Source organism: Numida meleagris, chromosome 11 (assembly GCF_002078875.1).
Source record: "Numida meleagris isolate 19003 breed g44 Domestic line chromosome 11, NumMel1.0, whole genome shotgun sequence".
NCBI lineage: Eukaryota > Metazoa > Chordata > Aves > Galliformes > Numididae > Numida > Numida meleagris.
In genome coordinates this window covers 3443168-3457383 of record NC_034419.1, presented here as the reverse complement: position 1 = coordinate 3457383, position 14216 = coordinate 3443168, and the positions used below count along the sequence as shown (strand labels likewise).

General features: G+C 37.6%; 1 protein-coding gene across 1 annotated transcript in view; it reads right to left on the bottom strand.

The window, feature by feature from the left end:
* ATP2B2 (ATPase plasma membrane Ca2+ transporting 2) overlaps positions 1-5952 on the bottom strand; it is a 295684-nt gene extending 289732 nt beyond the window's left edge. Inside the window, exon 1 of the mRNA XM_021409829.1 lies at positions 5916-5952. The gene's annotated coding sequence lies outside the window, so the exon portion shown is untranslated. The remainder of the gene's footprint in view (positions 1-5915) is intronic.

Below are 14216 nucleotides of genomic sequence, written 5' to 3'. Positions count from 1 at the left end.
ATACGAGTTAGAAATGAAGGCTTCCTATTTTAAGCTAGTCAAAAAAGCAAGTCAAGCGACTGAAATTTGTTGGATAAATGAGAGACCAGCTTCATATAAATAGAGAAGGAAATTCAGCTTACATGCATCAGGCATCATCTTTTAGAGTTGTTCTTTATCTTCTGAAGGCAAACACCACTATCAACGTACAAAAAACCTTGAAGAATTACCCAAATAACAACCCTTTATCTTTAGCTGTTCAAGGATTTTGTAGCTTTCAAAGAATTCTCAAACACATGGCTTTTGGGGGTTTAAGTATTCAGTGTTAATGGCATGAAAACGTCTCTCTACATTTTGAAAAAGGAAGTGAGGCATTTTGAAAGCCTGACCCAAGCTGGTAAGTTTGGTTACTAAATTCATTCCAGGATATTTAAGGTAAAAGGACTGAAAAATTATTATGAGAAATCAGTTTTAAAGAGAGGAGAACGGTACTTTAAGTTAAGCCAGAAAAAGTCTCAAACGTAAGTGCTCCTAATGCATCCAGCTGCTGTGTATTTTTTGAAAGGAAAACTCACAGCATGCAAGTTAACTATAATATTAGAGCTGATGGAACAAAGAATGATCATCAGTTCAAAATTTACACAAAACATCTACATGTACGTTCCTCATGAGATGGCATTTCAATAGTCAGATATATGTAATTAAATCCTAAGGAAGGCCTCAATCTCACCAGCGCTGATGCTGAAGGAAGCACCCCTAATTCTCTCTTGCATATGAGTCCTTCACTCCTATTGCTGCATTAACCTGCTCACCCCTACGTTGTGGGGACTGGCACATCGCACTGGCACTGCACCAAGGGGCGCTCACTGCAGACTGTAAGGTATTTCAAAGCACGGAGCTGGGTGAGAACGTGAGGGCAGAGATTCATATTCTAAAAGTGCTGTAAATAGCTTTTATCTTGTAGGAATAAAACTGTTATACAGCAGAAAGAACATCAAAAATCACTTTAAAGATCAGCACATCAGAGCAATTGACTAAGCTTTCAAAGGACAAAACACACATTGCCAAACTTGGATACCAAGGTTTTTTGGCAGATTGGGAATATGGAGCCTTAATTCAACTTTCGTTTTCAGACATGCTTTAGGACTCACCGCAAGTGTGGAAAAAGAATTGATTTGACCAATCGAAAAGTAGGAAAGGGCGATTGCAAAGGTCATGTCAGGAGAGAGATCACTTGGCCACACTCAGTGGCAATGCCGTGGGGCCTTGGTCCAATCTGGCAGTGACAAACTTGACAAATACCAGTGCTGTTTAATGCAAAACGGCACAAGGAAAGAAGTACGCTTTGCACAATTTTTTCCTTCAGTGAGAGACAGGAAAATTACATCTAAAGATAGAAAATCACTGATTTGTGCAAATGAATTAAGAAAGAAAAAAACGACCGATTCTGCAAGTTATGCACATTTAACACTTTCCCTTGCCTCCAAGAACAAGTACAAATTAAATACAGATTAGCAGGTGAGTAAAATTAGAAGCATCTCCTCAATGCCTAAGAAGTATTTTGTTCGTACAGGTTTCATTATACAAGAGAAGCATTCAGACAGTCAAGACAATAATCCTGATGTGAGCTTCCCCTTTTATTTGAAACAGTTGTCTTTGGCAATTTCTTAGGAGCAATAAATGTAGATTGCACTTCTCATTTGCACACCGGGTTAGGTCAGGCAGCCTTCTCCACGCAGTGATGCAGGGGTAGCTTAAAGCTTCTCTATGCCTTTGCACATTTTTCCCTCATCATTTCCCACACACAGTAAGCAGTGAGCTGTGCAGATCCATAGCATCCCTGTTCATTTGCACACGAGTTCCAAGTATTGCTTTACGCACAGTCACACAATGCACGCGTACACAAAACCCAGTTGCCTCACCAGGAGCACGTGGTGTGCTCCATGTAAGCCCAGCACAGCCCCTTACTCCTTGGAGCAACTGGGAGGAGGAGAGAAGGAGCTGGTTTGGAACTGTTTTTATTCTGCATGGATTTAAGCAGTGATCTAACCTGTGTTTAACAAGCACAAAATGAAATCCCACATAACACCATCAGTTCAATTCTACAACCCAGAAAGTAGTTTAACAAGCGCAATAATTGACTAGATTTTTATAGGCCGATAAACAACTGCCAGTTAATAATCAGTTGTTGCTAATGGTTTATTCTTACTTCAAGGTAGTATGGCTAACTGCTCAATTAAGGACTGCTATTACCAGCATCAGGCAAGTAAACTTACTTAAAAATAATATGAGCTTGTTAACAGCACCGTTCTAAGGACACCTTGACAGCTGCCGTCACACTGTTTAAAAGGTAACTCTTAAGACGCTTCTAATTACACTTGCACTGACAAGTTATTGCTTGGATAAAACACTATATTCACCTTACACAATATTTGTACTGCAGGGAATAGTACATTGAAAAGATATTATCCTCAGTCCCCAGTACATGCTGGGGGAGCTGAATTAGTCAGTTGTTAAGAGTTTAGCATGGAAAAAACATTTTAAGAATGAAAACCAAAAATAACTTTTTTTCTGATTAATAATATGCTTATTACTAAATGCACTGAGCTATCCTTGTTGAGGATTTATGCCATTTGAAACTCCTGGTGTAACAACACTGGTGCTATCGGGAGTGAGCTCCCATGCTACTAGCCAGGACTGCATTATCTGGAAAAAGATTTTGGGGGCAGATCTCATATTTTCCCCATACAGTTTTGGGGTTTTGTTAGTTTGGTTTCTAAAAGCAGTTACAGGTCACAGAACAGCAGGACACTGCTCTGTGCATTGGGAAGGTCAGCAGATTTCTGGAAGGCGCACCAAGACATGCACATGACCTGGAGACAAGGAGGAGACTGTCCCACTGATCACTCCTTCAGATGAAACACCTTCTTTAAGCAAAAAGAGAGAAACTGAAGAAAATCACCCACCATTCAAGTTAAGGTCTATCTGATTAATTAGCTGATTTGATAAGCTCTAAGTCAGCCCTCTGTGCATCCTTCACTGGCTTGATCTACGAGTCAGTCGAGTAATCTAATCACAAACACACACAGTGCGAAGTCCCCATGGCCGCAGCATTTACACGACTCCTTTCATACAGAGGATTTGTACACAGGCAAACTAAAAAAAAAGCATCCTGCCACAAAAAGCATTTCTGGGATACAAAGCAGGCACGCATTAAGGGCTGTATTCACCCAATACAGGAACCACTCCTCCACTCTCCAATATTTTAGTCCTGCTCATTCAGTAACACAAACTGCATTCTTCAAGAGAATTCCAATAAGATTTGCATTACAACAAATAAAAAGAAAAATTCTCAAAATAATTGCTGTCCCCAAACAACATCAGATAGATAAGCCATACAACAAAAGATGTACAATAGTGCCAGATTCAATAAAGAATACTATGAATATCTGAAAATAAACTAGGGACCTTAAGAAAGAAAGCTCAGTATCACAAGCATGTAAAATGAAGAAACTACTTTTTAAAAAGTTCAACAGAGCCTTTGTTGAACATGTTTTAGACAATGTAAAGAGTAAGTGCCAAGATATATAATTTATCTCCGATTCAAAAGTGACAAACACTTCATTTGTAATTTGCACCAGTTCTTATTATGAGAAAGTATTTTTTGCAAATGCAGTATGAACTAAAAAGTTGCACTGCAGTACTATTGAAAGTAAGAACAAGAAATGGATTTTCTTTTTCAAAGCTAGTACAGCTCTAATTGTTCTCTCTGTTTGCTATTTTATCCTAATTCTTCACTGGGAATACAAATCAGAAACAAGAAGCACCAAACAGATCAACTGACTATGCAGTTTTGTCAGCAGATTTGCAATTCCTTTCCACTGAAAAGCATTTTGTGCGCAGAATATTTCAATAGTTGTTTTTAATCACCATTTTCTCCCTAAGCCATTACGAAAAAATTGGACAGCATAAAATGAGTTTTGCCATCAAAATTAGAGAAGTTATAGCTTTGTTTATCTAGGTTTTTATGTGAGCCTTGGTACGTTTTTAAAATAATTAATCTGAGAATAACACTGTCAGATTTGCCTAACTCATAAAAACAATTTGCAGTAGTAAAATCGAGTGACAAGATATTTGAGATGGCAATGAATTATCTTATTTGTTGTAAAAATACCTTAGCTAAGCAATGACAGGATCAAAGCCTTATTCAGTAATTGTGTAAAGAAAAATTATGAACCTCATACTTCAGAGAACATCTACAACGCTCGAAAAGGATTACTGCTAGATGGTCTCTAAAATAAAAGACACTTTTATTATACCTTAGTGCACATATCACTGCTCTGCTATTTTAAAACAGAGAATATAAGTGAAATTTATTAATAGAGTCATTAACCATCTTTCTGGGGCTCCCAGATTAATTGAATTTACAGAGTCAGTGCTAAGATCTGCACATACTTTCCAAACCTCCAGCAAGCACCAACAGAACAGTAGAAGTACTCTAAATATCACTGTTTTGTACAGGAAACTGGAAAGAACTCATGCATTACATGGAAAGGACTCAGTTTCTAGAATGAGGGAGAAGCGTACAACACAAAGTAAAAGTCTGGAAATATAGGAGCTTTGGCATACTGGCACTTGGCAAATGTTGAGCTTTTGTTCTTGCATTAAATCCCATTCAAGAGTGACAAGCAGTTAAATGTAATACACAATCAAGCGAGGGCTTGTTGTTGGTCATGGTCTGCAAATGTGCACATAGACCTGCTGGCTGTTCAAGGCCCTGCAAGGCAAACTATTCCCATGGGTAAGCATGCTTATTAAGAAGCCAGTGAATATGCTAGGATTACATATTTTAATTCAGGAAGAAGCAGTACATCTATAAATGCGACTCGACTCTGAAATACAGAGAGGAAACTTAACGTGTCTATTGGTTACCTTGGCAGTTCAATGAGGTATATTTTTTTAATTTACCGACTGAAAACAAGTGAACTACAGAAGAAGATTAAAAGACCATGTCCCTTAAAGCTTTGGCCACTCCTCCTGTATCTCTAATCCCATCCACTAGGGAAAGCTATTTACTAACTTCTGGTTAGAGGTCACTGATTAGCACAGACATCCCTCAGCAGGTAAAAGAGCATGTCACAGGGGAGGGGATGGGGAGCACATGAACGTTCCTTCTTGTTCCAGTAAAAAGAGGAAGAATCATGAATTAAAAAATACACACCAGTGAAAGCAGAAATACAGAAGGTATTTTCTACACAGCAGCTCGTAAAAGAACTGGATTTAGTTGGAAATCATTTGATAAACGTGGGGCTTAATTCCAAGAAATGGTTTATTTTCAAGTTATATTCATAACAAAAGTGGTAATTTGCTAATATTTGGAGGAGAAAAGGAACAGAAGAAATGTATGCTGCTTTGGAGGAGCATAGGGGCTTATTTAAAATGAGGGCCTATATAAAATGAGTTTATGAAATATTTTTAACTGAGTTATTTTAAGACGTGCTGAGGAGTTGGCAGCCACAGAGAATTACTTAGCATAGATAAAGAGGCACAAAGCCTGGACAAAACAAGAATTGCTGTATATCAAGCTGGGCCTTAGGTTACTTTTACCTCTTCTTGTCATTTAGGGGCCAGTCATAAACTGGGGCACCACTGCAGTACTTTCCTGTCCTGTACCATGTGCATTATTTGCCATGTATTTTTTATTTATTTTACAAAACCATTGCAAATTTGAGACCATTATCAAATTCTGCATAGGTTTTTAAAACTAATTTTGTACAGGATGTAGTACAGAACAGGAAATTTGACACATTTTGTAAAATGGATAAATACTACAGTATCAATGTGCTTAGGATAATTTCAAATGATAGAGCAACAAAATAACATCAGAACCCCTGGAATTACACTGTGTATAACTTAAAAGATGAAATAAGGCTTACCATGAACATAGTGCACAGCGTGATGCAGTTTTTGTGTCACAGCATGCAAGCCCTAGTAAAAACAAAGAATAAATAGATTCAGTTTTTGGAAATGTAAATTACGTTTGGATACAGTGAATATACAACCCAGAAAATACAGCCCAAACATTTAAAACCATCTGATTTAATTTAGATCCAAATGGTCTTATTACATAAGTAATAAAATTAACCTCTTCTTGTATTATTTGTCCAATGCACTAGCTACAAATTGAGTTTTAAAAAAATCCAATATAACTGAAGAGTTCATTTGTCTACTTAAAGAAAAAGTATCAAAAATGCTTAAGAAATGTAACAGCCACCACATTTGTTGCCTTTTATACTTCTTCTGCAGCAGCACTAAGTTTTCTAAGTCTTAAATAGAATAGATAACCAAGGTTTACCCTTAGAATTAATTATTTTGAAGGGAAAAAGGTCTAATAAATAAACTTATGCACAAATCAGAGTACATCAAAGGTTAACTCAATTAGTTTTAGAGGAGATGAATGCAAACATTTCTCCCAAGAATTACATCAAAACAAACATCTAAATACCTCTGGTTTACAAATTTAACTACAGGATTACTACATTTTCAAGAAAGAAGCTATTTAAAAACAACAGGAGGTGATTTTAAGTAAACAGAGACATGATAGTACTCATGTATTATATTTGTATTAAGACATCACTTGATAAGCACACAGTCTTGTTAAACAGACCATCTTATCACTAATCAGATAATTATTTCACTAAGCCATGAGGCTCACGCAGAGTTACAAGCAATGACAACCTTGGAACAGTTTCAAAAAACATTCAGTACCAACTTCTTTTTCAGCTTTTTTAAAGCACTATTGGAACAATACAAAATGATACACAAACAGAATATGCCATTAACAGTCAAAAAGCAAGTACTCAGTTCCATGAGTTCCACCGTGAATTCTGCACAAGTTCACGGTGGAAGCTGGAAATTGAAAGGGCAATAGAATTTATGTGAGAGTCAAGGCTAAGTTAGGTAGTCAGGTTTCATCATTAATGAAATTGAAATCTGGCCAACAAAAAGGCTGACACACCTGGTACAAGTGCTACAGAACCTAATTACAACAAGTTGTCAAGATATCTTTGTTGCGTCCTATGCAAAAGGAAGCACTTGCAGTAGCTCCGAGTCAAGAAACTTGATCCGCCGTCTGAGCTATCAACATGACTTTTGCATTTATTACAGAATTTTCCCATTATGGAAATACATGAAAATGGCTGAAAACTGAAGCCTCATAGTTTTCAATTGTTGGCAGAGTACTGAAGCTAAACAAAAACAGACCAGCTCCCTCATAAACCTCAGTTTACAGATAACGCCTCAAATCAAGCATGAATCAAAACAGGGAGATGCATTGCGGGAAATATCTAAATGCAGTAACTTCAAAGTATAGCAAGTCTAAACAACTTCAGCAGAGATGAAGAAGATGCAAAGTAAATTGAATAAGAAGGGTGAATCCCAGCTCAGGACTCAAAGCAGCACAGACGCAGTCGTAACACTAGGAGAACTTAGCTCTACTTTGCCTACAGCGCACCTCTGTGCTTACAGTTTGAGGCCTAGGGTGCAGAAAGTATCTTTCTGCCTATGGTATCGGTGTGTCATTCATCCTCCTGCCTCCATTTAGCTCACTGGTGAAGTACTTTCATTTACATGGTTTTGAGTGTAAATTCAGAAGATAACAAATGTTCAAATACTAGGGGGAAAAATTCAAGCAAGTGTCTCAACACTGTTTTCAGTATCACGTGTTTGGCTTTGTCAAGACAGCATTCTCAGTCTGGGAAAGACAACCAAACCATGGCCCATGCTATAAATCCCAGAGTAATCAATGCAAGTTTCAAAAAGCATTATTACTTTCATCAGGGATTACGCAAGGCCCCATCAGTTATTTCTTTACCTTTTTATCTAGCATTTCCAGAGTTTCGGAAAAATGTAGTTGTTAAAGGTCGAGCAGTTCTTAAACCCTTAAGTTTGCTCTTAGGAAGCCAGTCACTCATGAAAAAAGTTAGTTTCATAGAAAATTTATTGTTAAACAAAATCCCTTGTGCTTCATATTTTTCCCTGAATAGCTTAATCCTTTGCCAGAGCACAAATTGAGAAAGCTAGCAATCATTCATTTTTCTACCCTTAGCTGAAGAAATGAATAACCATACAGAAATTGATAATCAAAGAATTTGATACAGAAAATGCAGTTTATTGGTTTTGAAAATGTTTTGATGAGGGAAAGGTTTCATCTTTCTAGGTCTAACTGAAGATTTAACTACTAAGAAATCGATGCAACTTCCAATTTATTTGAGAGCCTAAAGAACTGCAAGTCCAACAAAACCAAGCTGAGGTGACAAAGGCAGCTTCTTATGAGAAAGAGAATAGATTCCATCTGTGGAATAATGACACAAAACAGTTTTGAGTATGTATTAAAGGATTCCTTTAAAAAGACTTTCTCCCCATTTCAGTTTTCTCTGGGATCTTCACTTCTTGCCAGATGTCTTAAAGAGATGTAAATTTTTATTTCTTTTTACAGTCACTTCTCTACACCTTGGGCTGCTTAAGCATCTTTACAAAGTAAGATATAAGGTGTTACAACCTATTCCAGCCTGCTAAGGTGATCCCAAAAACCCTTACTGACACAGGAACCTTACTCATGCACTGACCCAATACCGTTTCTCACAAATGATGCAAGAGCAGGACCACCATGGCTCCAATTTTAATGAAGTAAGCTGAGTACTGTATGAGACTGGTTGTGGGACTCAGACATAACAGCTGTACATTCCTTATGCCAAGTAAAACCTGCAGAATACTGCATATTGTCTTTTTATGAGACTCAGCACATCTGCTACGCTTGCTTGTTCATCCACTGTACCACGCCCAGCACTAACTTCATCTCAACAGCACTTCCATCCATTTTCAACAGCACGTAAGTATGAGGGGGTATTCTGCTTTGCTTTTAAACGTCAATGAAGGTTGAGGGAAACAGACAGCCCGCAAGTCTTTTTTGTCTCTTAAGTTTACTTGTAGCGTTGCAGTTAAACACGTTGTTGAACTCAATCTTGGAGATGCTTTTGTATTGCTAAAATTGTACGCATTTAATGTTCTGTAGCAATTTATGAACAGCACTCAACAGGTTTATTTTTAGTAAGTGTACCTCATTCACACATTTTGTAGTGCTGCACGGGGATCACTGATCTGTATGCATGACTGCAGTGATAAGATCTGGCAACATTCTTTAATAACTGTTTAAACTGTTCTCATCGTGTGCTTCAAGCAACATACAATTATTCCAACACCTAAAAAGAGCTCTTTCCACTTGCAGTATTTTCCACTACTCAATATGTGCGCCCCTGCCATCTGATAGTTAAGATTTTCCATTATGTCGTTGATTTGATTGACTCCTTTACAGGCAATGGACAGATACGCACACATTGTTCACATCAGATAGCTTAAATGGTAATTACAAAGGCTGTAATGAAAAATTTTTATTTTGCTGCACAAATCCATGAAGATCAGCCTAAAAATATACATCGTGCATCACTAAATAAAGGAAATTATATTGGTAGAGACAGAAGCTTAAAATTCAATAGATGACATCAGTATTTTGCATAATGCTGTACACAGCCAAAACTGATACAGTAGCTTAGGTCAGAGTTGCCTTGTGTTTTCCAATTTACAAGTTCCAGTAAATTACATTCACTGCATCATCACTGAATTTCTTTCCACTTGATCTCTGAATTGCCTAGAACGGTGTGGCTGTACAGCAAACCATACCTCTTAAGAGAAACAAAATAAGTTGAATTTGTTGAAGTTACCAGGAATGAAGATTTTGAGTCAACATTAATGCTTTTATTACTACAAAAGAAAGCAGAGCTTTAGGTGCAGCAGGGATAAATGAAACAGTCAGCTACATTAGCAATGTCCCTGGAAGGAGAGATTTCCTGACAACTCCTGCTTTCATCCTGCATGGTGGGACAGACCCCACAAGCACACTGCTTGGCTCTTCTATCCTAGGGCAACTTTCACTAATGTTTGAACTCTGAATGAGTGACACTCTAGACAAAGTAAATGGTAAAAAAAAAAAAAAAGTCCCATATTCCTGAAGTGGATACTATAGCACATAATATTTGAAGCACAAGGGCTAAGGCATGAGCAAAAATTCCAAAACACTGTATGTGCAATTCAAGCTGGTATTGAAACGAAATCACATTTGGAAGCCATGAAAAACAACTGGAAAAATAAGCCACACTCATCAAGAAAATAGATTATCATAGGAGAAAGATACATTTTTTTGTTTCTTTTTTACTGAAATGGTTATTACTAAGCAGATTCTGCCCCCTTCACCCAATGGTACAGATCTCTACTACACCTTCAATTGTTTCCATCTTCCATAAATGCAGTATTACCCCCAAGTTTAGCTTACAATGTGAAATGTATCTCATCTTTCTCCAGGATTTGAGTGTAAGTAATTACAGCATTACAAAACAAAACTGACAGCCTGTGTGTTAGCTCAATATGTCAAAAAGACAGGCAGTAAAGCCTCTCCGTAGCTGTGGTACATCTACTGTCATCTCTCATCAGGTGAAGAACTGAAAAATCAGCAAGTGCCATGTTTCCTCATTCTATTCTATGAATCAAGGACACTGTTCTGAAGAGGTTGTTCTTGTCTCAGAAAAGACCTAGCTAGAAGTATGAGCTTGAAACACTGTCCCAAAGCAAATACTTTCAAACACGCAAACCTGGAGCTTTCTATTAGGGAGGTAACTGACAGAAATATCAAGGTGAAATTCTAGGCACTCTGAGTCACTCTCAGAACTAGAAGAGGGTTGTAGGCACCAAACCGATAATGCTTCTCCACTGGGATGTGAAAATTATAGATGCATTATTTAAAAGAATCCCATTCATTTTATCTGGAGATCTGAGATCATCAATGCCTTCCCAGTTACTTTAATTTCATTAGTGGCCTACACTGTTGGGAATTAGAAGACAGCAGAGCTGTTCTGCACACATCTGATATTACTGTGTAATGTCCAAACCATAACTGGAACTGGCCATGCCTTGACCACTACAGAGGGGGCTTGATTAAGACCTCACAATACACTGAGTATCTCGGAGGCGTTAGGTCAATGGAAATGTTACTTGGGAAAGAAGGAACTGGGTGAGGTTTTTTCATTTATTTACATTGTCTTTATTTTAAAGATGCAGATTCAGAATGATTAAAAAAAGCATTCAACAGCTAAGAAACAAATGCAGACCTCAATCCACAGTGAAGTTTCATACTTAAGTATTTCATACAGTGACCATTCTGTACGTTAATTTAATGCAACAAATGTGAATGGCCAAAGTTACCTGAATCGTACAACAAATCCCAATTAGTTTTATGTTTAAATTTCATTAAGGATTGTTGAAAATTTGTTGACAAATTTCATACTTGGTATGATTAATATTTTGAAACATTAATCTATACTATCTATTTTGTTCAAAGGTCATCTACTATAGATTCAAAACAGGGAAAAATAAGGGTTTTAATTGCCTGCTGTTTTGTTCCCCTTAACTACTCAGCTTAAAAATCAAATGAAGAAAGATCATTGTAAACACCTGTTTCTTCTAAGAGCTAGAATCGCAGTTGCAAAAACAAATTAAAGGTGACATCTAATCTCCCTAAAACTTACCCAGATCCAAAGAGGCTGAACTCCCTGTTTTTCTGAAATTGTTTTCATTATAAGAACATAAAATAACTCAAAACACATAGCGTGACTTTACTACATGTTTGATATGGGTAGTTTCTAAATTTCTCACTCTATTGCTAACATTTGACTGGATTTGTAGCAGAATTAAAGCTACTTCAAAGAAAATAAGAAAATAAAACCATTGTGACCAATTATGTGCAAACTCCTTCACTGCTCACATTTACGAGCACATCCTACGTCAGAGTCACTAGTAATTCCTTTAAAACATTTGGCTGATTCTAGAATATTATCTGGGCTAGTAGAATCATCTGATTGAAAACAACTATACGATATCTTACAGCTTTACATCTGTGTTCAGCACAAATAGTGCACTGCTTTCTCAGATGAGTTCAGTGATCCAGTAAAACCTCTAGACACTCTGAGACCATAAACACTAAAAATTCAAGAAGAAATGAGATTGCTTACGGAGTCTCAAAAACTGTGATCTGGAATACATTTTTTTTTTCAGAAATAAGTGAAAATGATTTTTCTAAAAGTGCTATTCGAGACCTAACAAAAATGCAGGATTTCAGGCATTCCCAGCTAGAAGTCACACATTTCTCAGGCATGTAAGGCTTCTTGGCTACTTACAGGGATGCCGTGTGTTGAGCTGGCGTTGAGCCAGCGAACAGCACAGTAGCCAGCTTCCACACGGCTAACTGCACATGAAAAGGGAATCAGATGGAGGAGCCGCATGTTGCTAGCTACTGCCATCTACCTCTGCTGCAAGGCAACCTTACCGTGACAGCACAGGCACAGCCGCACCACATGGCTCTACGTGCTAAATCAGACCTGCTATCGGCTATGCGCCAAAAGCAGGGGAGGGGGAAGAAAAATTGTAAACATTTTGGGGGAATAAATGACCCGGCCATAAGCTCATACAGATACGAATAAGACAGATGTACTTGCAGCAGACAAAAATTCCACGCAAGGTACCAGAATATCCGCTCGCTGTGCACTGTTACATAAGAGCAATGCCTCTGAGCCGGCTGCGTGACAGCAGAAGCTGCCACCAGGGGATAAGCAGAAACAAAGCAAGCAACCTGATTTAGCAAAAATATGAGTTGTTCACTTATATCAACAAATGACAGCGTTAATGAACACAGCCGCTCAGATGTTTTCCTTTAGCAAATATTTTGAAACATAAAACTAGTTGTGGGCAAGAGAAGTCCGTTGTTCTCCCTGACTAGTCCTATATCCACCAGCTAGGAGCTGTTCCATTATCCCTGACCCTACAGATAAGCCTCTCCTTTGTTTCATCTATTTATATTTTTAAACCTCTTTCTACAAAGAGGAAGTATCATGCTGAAGTCCAAACAGACATTCAGCTGTACCATTATTAAATAGTACACATTCCTCCTAATTTACTTCTTGTACATGTCACAGTCAGTAATTCTGAGCTTCACTTCCCTAACTGCATAATGAACCGCTCTCCGTAGACATGGCTCCTTCCTTTCCTTTCTACTTTCATAATCCATGCAAACATACACAAACTTCCAAAGCTATCTAACAAAACTGGATATCATTCTCTCCTTAGAAATCTCTGTGGCAGTTCTGGGAACCTCACCTCTGCAATTTGGTTAAAAGGAAGAAACAAAACGCAGTACTGGTCTAGGAGTCATTGACATTTCTATTGTATGGATTTTTTTTTAATTTATTCATAAAGAAATATTTTTAAAGATTCTGCTCAGTTATACAGGATTTAACAGCATTATTGCATAACTAGTTCAACAGCTTCCCCCACCATGTACTTTTCTCAACATGTAAATTTTTTCAAGTTATTTCCAAGGCAATAACTCGATATCAAAAGTTTAATTTCAGAGTGTGACAGATGACAAATCTTCTTCCTATTTAAGTGCTCCCCCCATAGTGCTATTCTAGTCTTGCCGAATATAAATGACCAATTGAAAAAAAAATAGGATGAGAATTACAAAGTATTTTTATAGTCATCTACTCAAAAGCATTTTTCAAGGTTTTTCATTAAAATTGTGTCCAAAACTCACATTTCAGAGAGAGGATTAATGCTGGGGGGAAAGGAGCTACCCTCCTCAAATGATGCTGATTAAAAAACACTTCAAGAGCTTCGAAGACTTGCTTAGCAACATGTCACATTTCTGTACCTTCCTAAGGAAAACTGTATGCACTTAGAACTTATGCTAACCATATTTACTGTAAACACATTTATGATATTGCAAAAAGAAATGCCATTGGTCTGCTATACATATAGAAAGGAATTATTTCTGCAGCTTTCTGTTATATAAAGGACTGCAATAAGTTTAACACAGCAGCTCAGCGAGTGCTTAAATGCTGAACTTAGGCATATTACCAAGGCAGACAGTACTCCAAGCCTTCACATATGAAAGATAAATTAATATTAAATCCTAACTGTCTAGGAAGACTGTTAACCTTTTTAGTAACGCAACGAAACTAGGTTTCATCTCCTGTTCTGCTTGCTGCTGTAACAGATGCTCACAAGGACATCTGCTGCTCCACGCGAGGCATTGTGACTGCTCCATAGGATGGGCTGTGTGTGCTATTGGTGAA